The sequence below is a fragment of the Chelonoidis abingdonii genome, chromosome 5 (genome assembly GCF_003597395.2).
Source record: "Chelonoidis abingdonii isolate Lonesome George chromosome 5, CheloAbing_2.0, whole genome shotgun sequence".
Taxonomy (NCBI): domain Eukaryota; kingdom Metazoa; phylum Chordata; order Testudines; family Testudinidae; genus Chelonoidis; species Chelonoidis abingdonii.
The window spans coordinates 68,898,236-68,918,324 of record NC_133773.1 but is presented as its reverse complement, the minus strand read 5'-3'; the positions used below and the strand labels follow the sequence as shown (position 1 = coordinate 68,918,324).

At 40.0% G+C, this 20,089-nt stretch overlaps 1 protein-coding gene across 2 annotated transcripts in view; it reads left to right on the top strand.

The window, feature by feature from the left end:
- Positions 1-456: 456 nt before the first annotated feature.
- The window catches only part of MARCHF1 (membrane associated ring-CH-type finger 1), a 247,434-nt gene continuing 227,801 nt past the window's right edge, over positions 457-20,089 (top strand). For both annotated transcript variants that reach the window (XM_032802951.2, XM_075066354.1), the window contains exon 1: positions 457-537. The gene's annotated coding sequence lies outside the window, so the exon portion shown is untranslated. The remainder of the gene's footprint in view (positions 538-20,089) is intronic.

Genomic DNA, 20,089 nt, shown 5'->3' with positions numbered 1-20,089 from the left:
TGTGGGAGTCTGTGCCATTAAAGGGAAGCAGTTGCTAATAAGGGCCTGTGAGACCTAGGTTTCCTTGGTTTCCATGACAGTTATTAGGTAGCATAGAAATTGAATTGTCTCCCACAATGCTCTAGGGGGCAGAAAGGGGTGCTCCAGTGACAAGGCAGAGTAGTTATTACTTGCAGTAACTCGTCTGTCTGAGAATGCAAAACTCTCTGGATTATTACATTGTGCAGTTTTTTTTTCTTTCCCAAATGTGGTTTGCTTTACTTTTTTGATAGAAGACTCTGGCTTGTGCTACAGTGTCTCAGATAATATTTTCCCCTTTTTATTTAGAAACTCAGCTTGGCAAAGCCAGGATATGAACAATTATACAGGTGGGCTACTCTGGGGGAGTGAAGACACAAGGCATCCAATCAGGGATTGGCAACCTGCAGAACTGTTAAAATGCCCCTCCAACAGATTTCTGTAGTCCCAGCGCGGGAGACTGCCAGCAATGGGAGAAGTTCAATGGGCAGAAACAAAGAGAAGAGCAAGGAAGTCGAGGTAAGAGGAAGGTTTTGATCTGATACAATAGGAAAAGCCAATCCACAGTAGCTAGTATTTCTGTCTGCTCAACAGGATGTACTGTGCTGTAGCTTTGGACCAGCCCGAACATGATCACAGCATGCTTTAGCAGACTGAAATTGAAATTCCTATAAAACCAATAATAATAGACTAAAATGCATCTCTGAATTATCGGGAGGGGGTGTTTATAAATATTTAGGATTATTACTGAAACAGGAGGTTGCAAATTGCAGTGCCAGTGGCATGGTTTTTGTTACATTTTATTTAAATATTTCAATGCTTAACTCTTTTATGAGCTTTATAGCCCACTAGCATTGAAAGACAATGGATATTATTCCGTATACACGTGCAGATTTTCAGATGTCAAGGCAGTTTGAACATTATAGTTTCTTATTCCTAGTTTTTTTGGGGGAAAAGGAATAGCTGAGAGAGACTCCTTTTTAAGGGAAAACATAGTTATTGTGTTAATGCTAAAGTCTGTTTCATTAATATGCATGCACTCCTTGTATTAAACATAGGCACAAGTTCTATAGCCTACAAATTAGTCTACATTTTCATTTAAAATGCATCAGTTTGTTTTGTTTTTCATCCATTGTCCCCTACCTTTCATGAAAAAGATGATTAAAAAGCAACAAATATTATTCCACCGGTATTGATAATCAAGTTTCGCCTATTTAAGAGAACAGTCTTGGATCAAAATATAATGAAAAAGATGCACATAAAATGTAAAAATCTATGCAATTGTTTCTAAGTTTTGAAAAGTGTTTTGTGGGTGGGTGGCAGAGATTCTAGTTTAAAATACCCATCAGTAGTAGGTGACACCATACAAAACAAAGCAAGGATGAGATGATATCAGAAATAAATACTGTAGCAGCTAAAGCTGCTGAGCTCCTTGAACACTTTTTTTGCTTGGTATATATTCCCAATTAATCATTAACAAACATTTTTTTTCTGTTCTGGATGTTAATCCTTCTATCTGGAAAACAAGTGTGGCTGTGGAGAAAACATATGAGCATATTTTAATGATGAACTGAGAGAAAAGTAATAAAGTTCACTGAATTTCCAAAGAGAAGTGGTGTTTACAACCCCCCTTTTAAAATCATTTGTATGACTTTGTTTTCAAGAAATAATTTTAGAGACTAACAGATGCTGATGTTTCTAGAATTGTTGTGCGATGGTGGAAAATACTAGTTGATTTGTTGACTGATTTTAGACTAAGAAACTTTTGGTCGGGTAATTGGCTTAAGACAAATGTAGCAGTCATTGTTTTCTGATTTTAAATTTTAGCGAAGAATATCCTTGACAATGTCCTTCCCTAGAAGTGAAAAAAAGTATCTTCTTCCAAATGCAGTGTGCTAATCAGTGTTTATCAAACTTGATAATGCCTAGAGTTTTGTGCTCTTGGAACAAACTTTAATTTTTTCCATAATAGTGATAAACAGTGAAGTGGAAAGTGTTCAAATTAAGATTGCATATATGGAAATGTAAAATGATACCTAGAATAAAGTGACTTTCCTAATTTTTGATTTAAATTATTTTTGACATAGTAATACATTTGTTTAACATCCACACAGAATTCATTAGAATCAGTAGAATTGTCTTGTGCTCCACTGTGGGTGATTTTTGTCCTGTGAAGGGCTGAACCAAATCATTATGGAAAGAATCAGATACCTGTGAGTACAAATGTTTGCAGGTTTTTCATACAGATGTATAGTTGGGAAGAGCAAACTAGTTTGCAGAATTTATTATATTCATGAAAGTTTAATTAGTTTTTACTTTTTTTAAGAAAAATTGTGCCTGTTGCAGAGTATTGATTAAAATACATATTCAGAACTACCCTCTGCTGGACAGCATGTCTGATCTGCTCAACTATATGGTCCTCCCTCTGTCCGTAGCCGCAATTTACGCAGGATAAAAGACCGAATACTACTAAAGGGTAATGAAGATTCTCCTTTAGATCAAGTGATAGGGATGTTTTTCCAGAGCGGAAGGCCCTTGAACAGGGCAATTGAAACTGTTCAGCTAAAACCCTAAGCATATCTTAAATGTATGCTTGGTTTGGATTTTCTGTGTTTGTGGGTATCTGAGGTTCACCAGCATTGTGCCGAAGTGGGCTAATGTTTGGGTTCACAGAAACAGTTCTTTTGTCCTTCTAGCTTTTCTCTTTGTCTGTCCTCTGTTCTCTCTCACTCTCACCTAGAAACCTTCCTCCATCCGATCCCATTCCACATCTTATTTTTGTCTCCAGTAGCAGCCTTCCCCTTGTGCTAGGCTCATGAGGTATATTGGTACCCTCTATCCTTCCCCTGGGTCTTTAGGGGCCTCTGAGTAGCTGCTTCCCCACCTTTTCCACCAGCAAGTTGTGTGGTTTTTTTTGTTTGTTTGTTTTATTTGAAAGGAAAGAGTCTTTGAAAGCCCCTGTCCTCTAGCCATTAGAAAGATCTTCCTGGGTGGTAGAACTAGAAAGCTAGTTTAGTAGAACAGGGAAATGCGCCTTCTTATTTCCTGAGTAGAGTCTGAAAGATGCTCCATAATCCCTGGCTACTATGTGGGCGTAGAAGGTGTATGTCGTCTAACAAGTGGTGGGTAGGGAACTCCCTTGGGTTCCCCAATTGCTGCATTAGCGATTATGGAGGAACCTTTCCATTTCTGTCTATTCACGTGGCTGGCTGCAGTGAGAGAACGAGTGTTACTAGCCTCACAGTGTGCAGTAGCGGGAAGGGCAGGTGTATACTGGTTGAGCCAACAGAAGGACCTCAGAACTATGCAAAGTTCAAGACCCACCACAGCTGCATGTTTCTAATCTCTCCTGGGAGCGCTTCCCCCGAATGTTTTATTTTAGTAAAAGATTTTTCACTTTTAAGGCAGGTGGTTGGCTGATACAGAGACATTATCCATAATATCAGTAAGTACAGTGTTACTTAGAGCTCTCAGCCACATGAGTATTCTAGCAGTATTGGGAGCACCAACACAGTATACACATATGAGATATGTTTGCAAAGTGGTCTGCCTCTTGAGAGTGTGATGTGCAATTTCTTTGTTGGAGTAAAAGTGTGGGTGCTATTCAAATATGCTCAACACTTTTTTTAGCCACATAACACGTTTTCTGGTCAGCTTGTCTCACTGTGTGTTGTTGAAGTCATGGTTAACAGTAGGGTTCTACATAAAATGTAATAACAAAGAGCCAGGTCCCATTGTTTGTGCACACTGCCCAGTTCAGGAGAAAAGTGGTTTGTGACCAGTTTTGTACTACCGTCCAAATCCTGAGGCCACGGGGCACTGGTATTGTTCCAAGAAGCAATTTATAGTAACCTGAAGGCTCCCCAAGGGACTGTTCTGACAGCCAGGGATTTTCAGGGAATGGGGGTGCCAAAGTCACACCCTCTTTCCCATGGCCAATCCTAGGCACTTGTGGTATGGAGAGGTGGGTGTTACCGGAGCTACTACAATAGCTGTCCACTACGTTTCCTCAAGGCAAGGATAATCTTCCGCTAGCTTTAGGGCAGCTTTGCATTCAGAAATGCAGGACAGACTCTGGCCCAAAAAGTGTAGTTGAGCAAGTGTTACGTGTCCTTCGTCTCAATCTATTCCTCCATCAACACTGTCTAAAAAAGTACTTGTAAATAATGAGGAATTAATTGGTGGTTGTAGGCAGCCATTCTAAAACTTGTAAGTGATTGGGTTTTTTTATATTCCGTGGTTACATTGATTTTTCTCAATGTACATTTTTCTGAAAAGCTACAGTGCAAATAAATATTTTGCTTTATGCCTGTGTGTGAGAATAAGCCAAATTCTTTCTGGATGTAATTCCATTGACTTCAGGGAAATTGCAAGACAGATGAATTTGCTACTATATATTTTAGGCCCTGAGAGACCTATAGTTATGTTAGAATTCTGGTTTATCTACATAATTTAAAATTTCTGTGCACTCATTTCTAAAAAAAAAAAAAAAAAAAAAAGAAACCCAAAACTCTAAATAAACCAAAACTCCTAGGTATGCCTAACTTGTATGTGCAGCATCCCACATACAAATGGGAAAACACAAAAGCCTACATTTTCAAAGGAGTCCACTTATGTTGTAGGCCGCAGTGTGTGTGTGTCCAGACTGAACTGTTAAAATCAATTGAAGCTGTGACTCCTCAACAGTCCTAAAAATCAGGGCCCCACTCTCTGAAATTGAGCACCGTAAACTTGTCAAAACTTCTGAAAATCTAGGCATCAATGAGTTGAGATCGGCAGAATAGACCTCATAATGACAGTACTTTGTGCAGCTGTGCCTGGGGGCTGTTGGATTTCCTTTCCTGTGATGACAGGCTAAAGAAGTGCTATGGATGTGTCTTCAAAGACCCAGGGTAGATGAGCAAGAGATGCTTACATTCCCTTATGATAAATTCTTTTGACTAGCCAAGGGCCTACACTTATGGGTATCTAAAGGAGTCTCCATCTATGCCTGACTTTGCATAGGCATGGTTTGCCCCCAGGCAGGAAAAATGAGCTTGAAAATGTAATTTGTATTTGTTAGAGTAATTTAGCCAAAGCAACTAAATGAAGCTTATCTGACACAATATATAACACCAGTCTAGAGCTGACAGAGAAGAATAAGCTACTGCTGCCACTGTGGGAAACAAACTCTCACCCTTTTTGTTTATTGGGTGAATGTATGAATTGTGATTATAGAGGATAATGGTAAGTAGCATGATATGACTAGAGAAAATGGTAACCACAACCAAACCAAATTCTTTCCCTGCCATGGGATGCTTACAACTGCCTTAGCAACATACAATGCTGATTTGCCTTCCCATGGGATGCTCTGAGGGAAGGAGTTCTTGGGCCTGTGACAATACCACATCATTAGAGTTTCCATGGTTATTTTCATTTCTTTGCAAAGGAGAAATACCATTGGTAGCTTACTGGTAAATGTTAACTTTATACTTAAGATTACTACAAATTAATATTCCTGTAGACTATGCTACCCAGGCAGAGCTACAGGACAAAAACTAGTCCCCCGGACAAAGCTTTGCTCAGAATTCCTGTAGAGTGGTTAGTGGTGGAGGAAGAAGAAACTTCCCTTCCTCCCCACCAATTTGACAACAGGGTATGGAACATTACAACCCATGGACTGTAGGAACATGTTCATCAATCTGTATAAGTGCAATCTCTCTTCCACGGTTTATCATGGCATATACTAGCACTTTATTCTGTGGGCTGGTCTACACTGGGGGTGGGGGGAAATCGATCTAAGATACACAACTTCAGCTACGTGAATAGCGTAGCTGAAGTCGAAGTATCTTAGATCGATTTACCTACTGTCCTCACAGCGCGGGATCAATGTCCGTGGCTCCCCCTGTCGAATCCTCTACCGCCGTTAGCGTTGGTGGAGTTCCGGAGTCAACAGGAGCTCGTTCGAGGATCAATATATCGCATCTAGATGAGATGCGATATATCGATCCCCGAGAAATCAATTGCTACCCGTCGATATGGCCGTAAGTGAAGACGTAGCCTGTGGTGCAAAAAGGATGCTAAGTCTCTATTTGTGTCCCATTAATGTGTCTCTCCCCTCTCCCATATCATATACTCTCATATACGTCAGAATGGTGACAGATCTGCAGCTTTTTAGCTGTGGCACACTAGTAGAGGCAGAATTTGGCCAACAAGAAGCCTGAGACAGTATGATATTTGAATTTGAACATGTTATGTTTTTTATTGTCTATATCTGATGAGGTTCAACAAGGACAAGTGCAGAGTCCTGCCCTTAGGACGGAAGAATCGCACGTACTGCTACAGACTAGGGACTGAGTGGCTAGGGAGCAGTTCTGCAGAAAAGGACCTAAGGTTTACAGTGGATGAGAAGCTGGATATAGAGTCGACAGTGTGCTCTTGTTGCCCAGAAGGCTAATGGTATTTTGGGCTGTATAAGTAGGAGCATTGCCAGCAGAATGAGCGACGTGATCATTCCCCTCTATTAGGCATTGGTGAGGCCTCATCTGGTTGGCCCACCACTACAAGAAGATGTGGAAAAATGGAAAGAGTACAGCGGAGGGCAACAAAAATGAATTAGGGGACCTTGAGCACATGACTTATGAGGAGAGCTGAGGGAACTGGGATAGTCTGTAGAAAGAGAATGAGGGGGATTGATAGCTGCTTTCAACTACCTGAAAGGGATTCCAGAGAGGATGGATTTAAACTGTTCTCAGTGGTGCAGGTGAAGAACAAGGTAATGGTCTCAAGTGCAGTGGGGGTTTAGGTTGGATATTAGGAAAAACTTTTTCCCTAGGAGGGTGGTGAAGCACTGGAATGGGTTACCTAGGGAGGTGGTGGAATCTCCTTCTTTAGAAGTTTTTAAGGTCAGGCTTGACAAAGCCCTGGTTGGGATGATTTAGTTGGGAATTAGTCTTGCCAGGGGGTGGGACTAGATAACCTCCTAAGGTCCCTTCCAACCCTGATATTCTGTGATCTGTATTTTAAAAGAAAATTGCATTCTAATAAGTCTGTTACTGAAATGTTTTGCATTAGTTTTGTATAGAGAGCATATACTATTTTTCTAAACAGATCTCTTCTGTTCAAGTGAGAAATCAAGCTGTCATCTAATGGTGATTGCAAATGCCAACCTAGAGTAACTGCTAACATTTACCTTAAAACTCACAAATAGCTTAGAAATTATTGACATGCTTTGTGAAGAGGATGCTAGTAGCTGAATGTTTGTGCTGGACATAAATTGGATTCCCTTTACATAAAGTACAATTACTCAAATAAAAAGAAAGATTCCTTTAAAAAAATACAATGATAATATTTGGTAAGTAGCATATATTTAGCTGCATACTGAAGAAAATGTTGTGGTCATGTGCATCTGTACAGTATTCTCAGTGTTAATTACATAAGTAAAATCATGTATCTCTTCATCTTAAAAATTACATTTAAATATAATTCATTCTATTTTTTGCAACTGAGACAATAGATATATATCTGTGATTTTTACCTTTGGTTTCAAGTACCAAATAGTTCTGTATGTAGTTCCCAGTGAAGTGTAACAGCTATTTTAATGATTACTTAAGGGGAAAAATCAGAGCAGCTGCTGATATGCCTAAGTTAGGTTGTTGAAAATTGTGGATGCAGTTAATCAGGCACTAATAAAAATGAGGTAATACCAGAGTACCATGGTTGTCCTCTCTGCTGGATGGTATCAGGCCTGCTAAATTGTTGATTGTCACCTTCTAGCATGTTGGCAAGGATACAAAAGCTCTAACACTACTGACGATTAATGAAATTATTCTACAGCTTAGATGGCAGATACTTGTGTTGTAGAAGTTCTTAAATTCTGTTCCCACTGTTGGCATCTGTGTAATTTAACAGGCAGCCTTGTTGCCTTCCCCCATTTATTGCCTGCTAACTCATACGAATTAGTTACCAGAAGTACTGGGGGTGGGTGGTAGGGGTTATTACCTTTGTAGACCAGCTAGTCAAGAATTACAAAATCACAAACACTCGAAGATGATTATTTTTATTTGAGAGGATAGAGCAAAAGTACTCAAACATACTAGTTAGGGTTGCAGAAAATGGCATTGGCAACTCTAGGCAATATGATTTCTTTTTAGTCTGTGGTGAGCAAATGCTCCAGCCTAGTATAGAACATACTGTACTGCTGGAGGTACTGTCTTTTGGATAAGACAAAAAAACCACATCTGTGTCGTCTATTGTTCTCCTATGGCACGTCTCACAAGAGTTGGGGAGTTAGCCCAATTTTCTTGAAAACATTCCAATTTCAACAGTTACATTGTTGCATTGAATTCCATCTGTAACTGCAATTATAAGCTATTCTCCTTTTCCTGACCAAATTTTTATGTAGCTAAGTTAGTCACTTCTTGTAATTAAAGTGAATATAGTGTGTAAATTAGTTTGTGAATACTTAGGAATCTTCTAGATTTAAGGTACGTTGTAAAGGTAAATCCTTTTTTAACCCTTCTGATTCTTGTCCTGCAGTCTTGGTATTAGTATTGTGTTGGTCAGTTATGGTGGGACTGGATGTCAGCAAATTTCATGAAACTGAAAAAAGAAAACCTAGTTCTTCTGTTCTAACCATTTTTGACTCCTTTTGCTGCTTGATATTCCTTTGAATGGCAAATAGTTCTTCAGTTAGCAGTAAGGAAATAGGAGATTGCTTGCTGTGCTTTTATTAGCTTCCTGTAGAACTATAACAATTCCTCACTGGCTGCTTTGCCTGATAAGACTACATAAATGCCAGTGGCTACCGAGTAGGACAGTCAGACTCCTTATGAAAAGGAGGTGATAGCAGCACATTTCACCAATTTGAGTTACCGTGCATTGGGGGTGTGCCGAATAAGAGAAAATTGGTTTCTCACTGATAAACAATTTGAAGCTTTAGATCCCATATCTCACTAGCCACCTTCTTTCTCTACATTCATAGTCCGTGCTTAAAATCTGATGAGGCATATTTCTTGCTACTTCTAAAGTTTGCCTGCAAGCCTTGTGGAGAAAGTCTGTAGTTATAATTCCTGATAACTCTGGAACTCCCAGTAGCACTCACTTGAAGTGGGTTTGTTCAGTCTAAGTTTTTTAAAATGTATGAAGAACATCTTACTTTGTATTTACTTTCATTTAGATTTCACTTTAACATTTGTCTGAGATTTTAAATAGTTTTAAGAATAATTAGCATTTTCCTGCTTAGTTTGAGATTAGTTTTAGTGCTTTGCTGGAATAACCATATAAATTGGTCACTGGTAAGAAAAATGAAAGGAGAAGTTTGCTTGTCCAAATATGCACAACAAATATTTGCCTTGCTGATAAATGGTGGAAGCTTTTCCCTCTCATTAACTAAAAAATATGTTTTTGTTTATATTTGGATCATGGTCTTTCATTAACTTGCATTTCAGAGAGGTGTCTGATTAAGGCCTGAAAGTCTAGGCAAGGGCATAGTGGAGGTCTACCCCAAACACTGTTCTAGTGCATAAATCTGGCTCTTCGATGGAGCTGTTTTGATTGGGTTCCGTTCTGGAAATTGAAAGGTTGGTGATGTGCTTTCCAGGCTATCCACAGTTCTTCTCCATTGTAAACAGCTTTGTTATGGAAACAATAACTCCAGCTTTGGGAACAAACTGGGGGGTTTGTGCTTTGCAGCTTTGCTACAGAAATGTTGAGGTGTTTTTCATGACTTTAGCAAGATTATTACTTTTTAAGGCTTTTCTATTGCGTACATTGAAACTTCCTCACTAGAAGTGGGAAATTATATATAGCAACTACATATATGCTTTTTAAAATCTCTCTTCAGTGTTGAATGATGGATCAGCTACAGTATATAGGGGATTCTTGAAGTGCAGTCTCAAATCTAGTACACCTCGTATTTTGTGATTGTGGAAAAGTGCAGCTAGAACACAAGAATATCCCAGAGAAATGAGATTTTTCAAATTAAGGACTAGACTGTCTTTAAGGGCTTCCAGGTAAGGTTATTTCTGGGGACTTCTATTCTGGTCAATCCTTCCTCCCTTTTCCGCAATCTCCATTCCCTGTGCTTGTGTGGTTGTGGTTTTTTCTAGAACAAGCTAGGCACAGCCTTCTCTTTATTGTATTGACTACTCAGTACAGCATTTAGTCAGCATCAGACCCTGCATTCTAAGATTCACTTTGCGTTTGGTCTCTGATCTGGAGCTCTTACCAAGAAGCAACTGTCTCCTTCGGCTGCAAGTTTAGTAAGTCCAAAAATCAGTTGTGGTTTAAAGGCAACAATTTCAGCACTGACCAAGTGGCTAATTTCAACCATACAATTAATGAAGTATCCACTTCTGAGAGTCTCCAAAGGTATACATTTATAAATATGTATTAAATACCCACAACCCCATCAAACACACTACATGATTCTCTTCCAGAGTGTCCCTTCTTGTTGTGTGTCTGTCTCCTAGACAGTAAGATATTTCAGGCAAGAGCTGACTTTATTTTGCGTACTATATAGCAATGAGCACAATGTCAGCACTAAAAAAATTGATAATTATAATGTAATAGAGGAAGTAGGGCTGTCAAGCGCTTTAAAAATGTGATTAATCGCACTGTTAAACAATCAGAGAATACTGTTTAAATATTTTTGGATGTTTTCAACATTTTTCAAATACATTTGTAAGTTTCACTTTCGCTACAGAGATTTCACTGCAGTACTTGCAGAGGTGAATGGAAAACTATTTTTTTATCATTTTTATAGTGCAAATATTTGTAATAAAAAATAATTGAGCAGTGTACACTTTGTATTCTGTGTTGTAATAGTAAAATATAGAAAAAAATCCAAAAATATTTAATACATTTCAATTGGTATTCTACTGTTTAACAGTATGATTAAAACTGTGATTGTGATTCATTTTTTAAAATTGTGATTAAATTTTTTGAGTTAATTGCATGAGTTAACTGCAATTAATTGACTGTCCTAAATAGAAACATTTTAAGAATCACAGAAAAATATTTGTAACAAAAAAATTTGAAAGGTAAACTATTAATTGATTGTATTTTATTATTCACCTTACTGTATGTAAACGGAAGGAAAAGTCACACATTTTTGTTTTGTTGTCTTGGGTTTTACCTTCTCCACTGTAGAAATTGGGTCTGATTCTTTTCTGCCTTGCACCCTGTATTGTCATTTACACCTATACAAGTGTGTGTAAAACTCATCATTTGATTTGATAGGATTTAACACCACCTTGCCCAGATGTTGATGATGACACAAGGTGCAAGGCAGTGTTGAATCGGACTCTAAACCTTTTGCCTAAGGAAACAGACTCTTCCAGTTTAGTGTTTCTTACAGTTAATTTACAATTCCTCCTTGGATGGAGTTCATCTGGGATACTTATTCTTAGAGCAGAAGACATCTCTGGAGTAAACTTTCACTTTTGTATAGTACATCTTAGAACTGCAACATCTATTAGTAATAATCGGATGTGTGGGAATAATCCACTGAGCCTGGCACTGAAAAATTTGTGTCTATATCTAATGCATTATCTTTTTCAGATGCAATGGTTTAAGCACAGAAGTTTGGTATATTCACCTTTTTCTCAGTGGAAGCTACCAATATGACATGCAGCTGCCTATCACTTAGAGGTAGCTGTGGGTTTTTTCCTGCTCTTTTATGAGGCTCCATTTATTGTAAGCCTGCCAAATTCTACACACAAACATTTACTACTGTATAAATAATTTCAGCACGTTGGACAGCAATCAAGGTTTATCAGTCAGCCACTGCTTCCCCTATCCCTAGACTATTCCCTATCTGTAAAATTTAAAAAATAATATTTGAAAAATATCTGTTGGCACATTTCATACCTGCTGTTTAACGTTTCAAATATTTTTGCTATTTTTTATGAAAAGCTAAATATTTTGTGCTTTCATCTCAAATATATTGTAGTTTCTTTGTTTCCCATGGAAGACAGTGTAAGGAGCTAGAGAGGCAGTGGGGGATGAGTGCAGAGGAAAAGGAAAGAGAGTGAGTGAGAGAGAAACTGTCATTTTTCAGTGATAATAGTAATGTTTTGCCTGAAACTACTGCATGAAAACCTGACTTCATGCCAGAACAGAATTTTGTCCCTTTTACTATGAATACAATGTGTGTTAGAGGAAATGATGACATATCACCTTGGACCAAATTAGTGAATTCTCACAAACTGGCAGAAATTTGTTAATGTAAAAATGAAAAGTGAAAAACTGATAGTTTTGCACAGTATTCTCTCATATTTTTCCTTTTTAAAATAATCTCTTTTCCCACTGTAATAGTGGGAATGTTCTTTGAACTGATTGGGCCATTTGTTCTGATGAGAGGGCCAAATTTGTGCTAAATTTGTGTACATATTCATTTTTCACACAAGCATGCTTGTGCTCACAATAATCAGTTGTGGGCTTCAGTTTCTGTTTTCTTACAGAAAAGTAGTATTTGAGTGTACAATACAGTGGTCACACTTAAAAAAAAATTCTGTTTTGAAAGTCAGTACTGGGTTCCAATGTTACTTGTCATTTAAAGAATAGGGAATCTCTCTGAAGTTATTAGAAATTGGAAGAAACATTTGAGGGAGCTCACTGTACCTGGGCATTCAAAATCTGTTGTAACAGAGTAAGTGCCCACATTTGAAAACATGGCGTAAAATGTTTAGACTTCAATATTTTTTGTAGATGCTCATAGAACAGTAATGCAAACTGGTGAAGTCATTAGAATAGTAGCAAGTAAATACCTACTCCACTTATTAAGGTGGCGCTTTTGACCTGAGCTGGCAGGATAATGGACATCTCCTTGAAGCTTTGAAGGGGTGAGGAGTCCTTTCTCCTCTTTTTTTGGTGTTAGGTGCTCTACATGGAGTTGGGGTAGAGGATGGAATGAACACTTGACCATCACACCCATTTTGAGTCATGGTTGGCCATTTACAAGAGCAACGGAGTTCATTTTTTTTCCGACTACCCAGAGGCATTCTTTTTAATCCTTCTCCTGGATGCGTCCAGTCATGCCTCTTGATCTATCCTGCTCACTGTGATTGGTTGATAGTTGCATGTCAATTATGTTTGTTTTGTCAATTTTTTTTTAGTGTGCTTTGTTTTCAGTTAATTGCTGTTTGAGATCAGGCAGGATTCTCACCACCATCTCAAAGTGAATTTCACATTGTGCTTTGGTTGGTTTTTGCCCTCCAATCAGCCACCAAGGGAACTGGCTTGTTGTTATACTTTAATTGTTGTTGCTTTTGCATTGTCCAGTAGAGACTGTCATGTTAATAAAGCCAATTTTGGAGTTCGTAAAGCTGTGCAGAGACTGCAAAGCATTTGGCCTGGGCAGACTGGGAGTCTAGAATCCATTTTATCCCAAGATACTAAATTCCTCCACACCTTTTCATTCTTATCATTCACACGATGAAAGAATTCTGGGGGATTTTAGCAGTTGGGGCCATGTCTCTACATTTTAAATGCAGGAACCAGAGTTTGCCTCTCCTTACATATTTAAGTCCTGTCCTATTAGCTAGTTTGAGAACTGAACTGGGCTACTGTTTGACATCTAAGTTAGGAAGGTACCATTTAAACTCCTCTTTGGTTTATTTAGTTAAAAGTAGGGCTGTCAATTAATTGCAGTTAACTTATGCGATTAATTTTAAAAAACTAATCACAATAAAATTAATCATGATTAATCACACTGTTAAACAATAGAATACCAATTGAAATGTATTAAATATTTTTGGATGTTTTTCTACATTTTAAAATATATCTGTTTCAGTTACAGCACAGAATACGCTTTATATTTTTTATTAGAAATGCTTGTACTGTAAAAATGATAAACAAAAGAAATGGTATTTTTCAATTCACCTCATACAAGTACCGTCCGTAGTGCAATCTCCTTATCGTGAAAGTGCCACTTACAAATGTAGTTTTTTTTGTTATGTAACTGAATTAAAAAGCAAAACAATGTTAAACTTTAGAGCCTACAGGTCCACTCAGTCCTACTTTTTGTTCAACCAATCACTAAGAGAAACAAGTTTGTTTACATTTATGGGAGATAATGCTGCCCACTTCTTAATTACAATGTCATCTGAAAGTGGGAACAGGCATTCGCATCGCACTGTTTTAACTGGCCTAGCAAGATATTTATGTGCCAGATGCACTAAAGATTCATATGCCTCTTTGTGCTTCGGCCATCATTCCAGAGGACATGCTTCCATACCAGTGACGCTTGTTAAAATATAATGCGTTAATTAAATTTGCGATTGAACTTCTTGGGGGAGAATTGTACGTCCCCTGCCCTGTTTCACCTGCATTCTGCTGGACAGGATTAGAATTCAAAACTGCCTTGACAAATTTGAGAATTGGTCTGAATTCAACAAGATGAAAGTTAATGAAGACAAATGCAAAGAACTACACGTAGGAAGGAAAAATCTTAAAATGGGGAATAAACTGGCTAGGTGTTAATACTGTTGGGAAAAAATCTATAGTGGTTAACAGATTGAATGACTCAAAAATCTGATGCATTTGCAAAAAAAGGCTAATATTCTGGGGTGTATTATGAAAAGTTTTGTTCGTAAGACATGGGAGGTAATTGTCCCGCTCTGCTCTGCACTGGTGAGGCCTCAGCTGGAGTGCTGTATTCAGTTTTGGGTGCCATACTTCAGAAAAAATATTGATAAACTGGGGAGAGTCCAGAGGAGAGCAATAAAAATGATAGAAGGTTTAGAAAACCTGACCTTTCAAAAAAACCTGGGCATGTTTTGTCTTGAGAAATGAAGACTGAGGGGGGACCTGATCAGTCGTCTGATTTATTAAGGGCTGCTATAATGAGAACTCTGATCAGTTATTCTCCATGTCTACTGAAAGTAGGACAACAAACGGGGGCTTAATTTGCAGCATAGGAGATTTAGGTTAGACATTAGGAAAAACGTTCAACTATTAGAATAGTTAAGCTCTGGAATAGGCTTCCAAGGGAGGCTCTGGAATCCATCATTGGAGGTTTTTAAAAACAGGTGGGACGAACACCTTTCAGGGATGGTGTAGGTTTACTTGGTCCTGCCTTAGCACCAGGGGCTGGTCTCGTTGACTTGTTGAGGTCCCTTCCAGCCCTACCTTTCTATGATTCTGTGATTTGCAAGGCCTTTGACCACAGCCTGGACTGGGAAAATAAGTGGGTAGAAAGTGGCCTAGGGAGGCAATTCCAAAGCACCCAAGGTGTTGGATATCACTGCTTCTTATAGGGCCCCAGATTGGAGTCCAGTGGAGAAGAAGGGCCTGGGCAGCCCTACCAACCATTCTCTTGGGAAGGGGACAAAAATGCCTTGTTCCTCTCCCACCTTAGAAATAAGGAGAACAGAGACATTGTAAGCCATTGTACCTCAAGGTAAGGGTGTGCAACCCACAGTGGCCTGAAGGTGGCCTGAAGAATCTTCTTTTGTGGAGATGTTGGACTGCATACCTATTGTTGGACTTTGTTACCCCAGAAGGGGACAGATTCAATTGGTGACCTGGCTGGCAAGCCAAGTCACTACATAGAAAAAGGGGGACTTAGTTACTGTGGGTATCTACATTATGAGATTATTCCGATTTTACATAAACCGGTTTTGTAAAACAGATTGTGTAAAGTCAAGTGCACGCAGCCACACTAAGCACATTAATTTGGTGGTGTGTGTCCATGTACCGAGGCTAGTGTCGATTTCTGGAGCGTTGCACTGTGGATAGCTATCCTGTAGCTATCCCATAGTTCCCACAGTCTCCCCCGCCCATTGGAATTCTGGGTTGAGATTCCAATGCAAAAACAGTGTAGCGGGTGATATTGAGGTAAATGTCGTCACTATATTCCTTCTCCTGTGAATTAGAATTGGCAGGCATCATTCTCCCCTCCCTTTTTTCTCCTGGTTGACCCTGGCAGACAGCCATAGCATTGGACCATGGGTAGCCGCATTTGCATTTGTCTACTGTCGCATATGTTACTGGATGCACGCTGACAGAGGCGTCTCTGGGCTACAGCATGCCAGCAGTTCATTTGCTTGCAAGTAGCAGAGATGGTTATCAGTCGTTTCTGTACTGTCTGCCATGCCATTATGTATATTGGCGATAGAGGGTCGTTCGGTTATCAGTCATTTTGTCTGTACATTCTGCTTGCTTGTCATGGGTGCTCCTGGTGACCTTACGCTGAGGTCGCGCGGTTAGGGCGCCCGAGCAAAGAAGATCATCTTCCTTTTATGTATCTAAAAATAGGTCAGTCCTGCCTAGAATACTATGGGCAAGTGTCTATAAGAGATCTATGCACATCGAGCACCACGCTCATGTGGATCCGTAGAGATGCCATGCTTAGGGTGGCCCGTTTCATGCACAACAACCGTTTCGAAACTTCTGGGAACGGTTGCATGTCCCCCATTTGTGATGAATAATAAGAATGAGAAAGAAGCACTGACTTAGAGAAAATAGAAAGCAGCTCCAGCGCTATGATAGTCCAGGCAGTCAATGTCTTTTTCTTATAGCGTGAAGGGGGGGGGGGGGCTGATGGTGTTCAGCCCAGTTGCTATGATGAAGACGGTTACTCAGCATTCTGTATCAATCGCGGAATGACAGGGATTAATCATTCTGATTTTTACCCAGGCGCCCCTGGCCGACCTCACCTGAGGCCAGCCAGCAGCACTCACGGGATGATGATGAGGATGGCTACCAGTCCTTCTGTTCAGTGCCGCAGCACCGCGTCTACCAGCAGCATGCAGTAGACATACGGTGACACTGAAAAAAGTCAAGAAATGATTTTTTTCCCTTTTCTTTCATGGGGGAGAAGGGAGGTAAATTGACGAGATATACCCTGAACCACCCCAGACAATGTGTTTGACCCTACAGGCATTGGGAACTCAGCCAAGAATGCAAATGCTTTTCAGAGACTGCGGGGATTGTGGGATAGCTGGAGTCCTCGGTACCCCCTCCCTCCCTCCATGAGCATCCATTTGATTCCTTGGCTTTTCATTACGCTTGTCACACAGCACTGTGCTGTGGACTTTGTATCCTGGAGATTTTTTTCAAATGCTTTGTCATTTCGTCTTCTGTAACGGAGCTCTGATAGAACAGATTTGTCTCCCCATACGGCAATCAGATCCAGTATCTCCCGTATGGTCCATGCTGGAGCTCTTTTTGGATTTGGGAGTGCATCGCCACCCGTGCTGATCAGAGCTCCAAGCTGGGCAAACAGGAAATGAAATTCAAAAGTTCTCGGGGCTTTTCCTGTCTACCTGGCCACTGCATCTGAGTTCAGATTGCTTTCCAGAGTGGTCACAGTGGTGCACTGTGGGATACCGCCCGGAGGCAAATACTGTTGATTTGCGGCCACACTAACTTTAATCCGACATGGCAATACCGATTTCAGTGCTACTCCTCTCATCGGGGAGGAGTACAGAAACCAGTTTAAAGAGCCCTTTATATCAATATAAAGAGCCTCGTATGGACGGGTGCAGGGTTAAATCAATTTAACACTGCTAAATTCGGTTTAAACGTGTAGTGTAGACTAGGCCTAAGTAATTGCTAGCAACGGATCCTGGAGATGAGGGAGAATTGAGACTCAGTGACCTGTCTAGCAGGTGGCACCACCAACAAATCCAGCCTTGTTGGAGAGCATAAGTAAGAAAATTATATATCAAAACAAGAATAGACAGGTCAATAGGCCATGATGGAGTCATTTAGAGCCATTGACTGTTAGGAACTGAATGTAGTTGGCCTAGTCTAGGGGTTGGAGGAGTGACTGTCAGGTCTAGTGATCAGGGCAGCATTGAAGGCCAGAGACAGAGTCAGGAGTTGAGGCACAGGTGAGAGCTGGAGCCAAAAGTCAGAGCCAAAATTGGAACTGAAGTTTCGGATCAAGGTGTTTAGAGCATGAACCAGTGTTAAGGCAAGGCTCAGACACAGAGCCAGGAGCAAGGCAGGAACTGGATGGGAGCAGAGCAGGAACAGGGTTGGATGTAATCACAGCAGAATGGGCTCTGATGCAGCAGCAACGGGGAGTCTGCACAGTTGCTTCAACCACTCAACTGGGTCACTTACTGGCTCAAATAGTGGGTTTGAGACAAACCAGCAACCGCAAGCCAAGATGACTTCCTGTGGGGCCTGACCTTGCAGGAGTAGTGAGGTGCTGCTTCATCTGTCTCCCTTCCTGGCGGCGAGGGAGTGTCAGAGACCAGCATCTTCCAGAGCCCTGGGTTCTGGACCTGCACCTTCAGATCCTTACATTGACACATGGATTTAAGGGACATCCAGGTTGCCTCTTTGATTACAGCTATGTCTGTATTGGACAAAGGAACTATATTTGACACTCCAACCAAGGCGGAATATCTTTAGGATATCTGTGACATCAGTGTAATTTAGAGGTTTCATTGCTTAGTGTGTCATGTGAAGAGAGATTGTGCCTGTAGCATAGACCCAACCAACGGGTAATGCATAATCTGCCCCAGCAGTACCTCCAGGAAGCATTATGGCTTAGATACACCTCTCATAGACCCAGTTCCCCTTGCTCTGGAGGTAGTAATTTGCAGCTGGCCCATACTATATCCATTGTGCAAGCTCAGCTGTGTTGGCCAGTGCATTATGTGTCCATGTAGAACAAGAATGGAGTCAAAGCTCCACCCGTTCCCCACTGTTCTTCATTCACCTGCTCCAGGGATTGAGGCGTTTTCAAAACTTTTTTTTCCTGGTTACTTCAGTTTACTGAATCAGTGGTGCAGAGAGTGGATTTTGTAAGACTGATTGCCATATACAGGATCAGAGTAGCAGAGTTGCAAGAAAAAAAACACCATGCAGAGTAGTATTGCATAATAATGTATTCTGAAAAATAATTCTACTAAATGATTCAGTTTCTCCAAGTATAGCTAATCAGATATATAATATTTAAACTACAATTTGTAATATTTCTACAAAGGCAATCATGTATCTTAATATTGTAAGAGGGATTTTTTTGGTGGGGGGGGATAAAATGTACTGAAAATTGGTGATACAGTCTTCTGGGAGAACAAAAGACATTGTGCCGGTATTACAGGCAGCTTAAATCCTGCAGTTAAACACTTCCTGGTCCTCAGAGCTGAGCTGAGCTGACCTGGAAGCAACGTTCTAGATTTACAATGACAGAGAGGTGAATTACTGACCTCTAGCGCTTTTACTTCTTTAAAAACAAAACAAAACAAAACAGACTGCCTTACAGTGAAAGACTGTTGGACTATACAGCATCACTTTTGAGGATTACAACTGCAGTGATGCCATATTTCACATTTTATATAGATTTGATATATTTGGTGCTTTTCTTAAAGCTTCAGCTCCTGGAGTCAGTTGATCACATAAGAATCACAGATTTCATTTAAATAAGTAACTTTTCCTGTCCTAGCGCTTGTGGAGAAAAAATTAGACAACATGAACCCTAATAGCTCAAAAACAGCAAATAAAAAGAATCACAAATGGCTTAATTTTTTTTAAATACAATCTCATGAATTTTGGAATATGACTCATGATTTTTGAACACTTTGGGTTCGACACTGCAGTTCAGGAAGAATTTGGCACTTTGGAAAAAAAATAGTAAAAGAAAAATGACAATCAATTTTTACTTAAAAAAAAAACCCAGACAGGTAAATATTTGTGGCATAAACTAGAGAACCGATTTGTTGAAGTTCTGTAGGATGCAGAAATCTCCCACTGATTGAGGTTTTCCAAGGATAACAGGCAGCACACTCACTATGCCCCACTCACTAAGGCCTCGATTCTGCAGTGGTATCTCCACAAGTGACCCACAGCATGGAGCGCACCCACAGATGTGTTGCAGAAATTTGTGAACAGTGACATTTGGTCACTGTGGCCAGCTGTGAACTCTCCGTGCAGCTGAAGAGGGTTAGCCTCAAGGATTCAGACCATTAGTATTAAAAGATTGGGCCAAGAATCCAAAAGTGAGATGCGAAGCACCCTCAATTCCCACTGAATTCACCAGGAATTTAGGGGACCAAGTAAGTTGTTAATGTAAACGTTGGTTTATCTTTCATGTGGTAAGGCCTCTTATTAGTCCACCCTCCTTCCAGTTGAG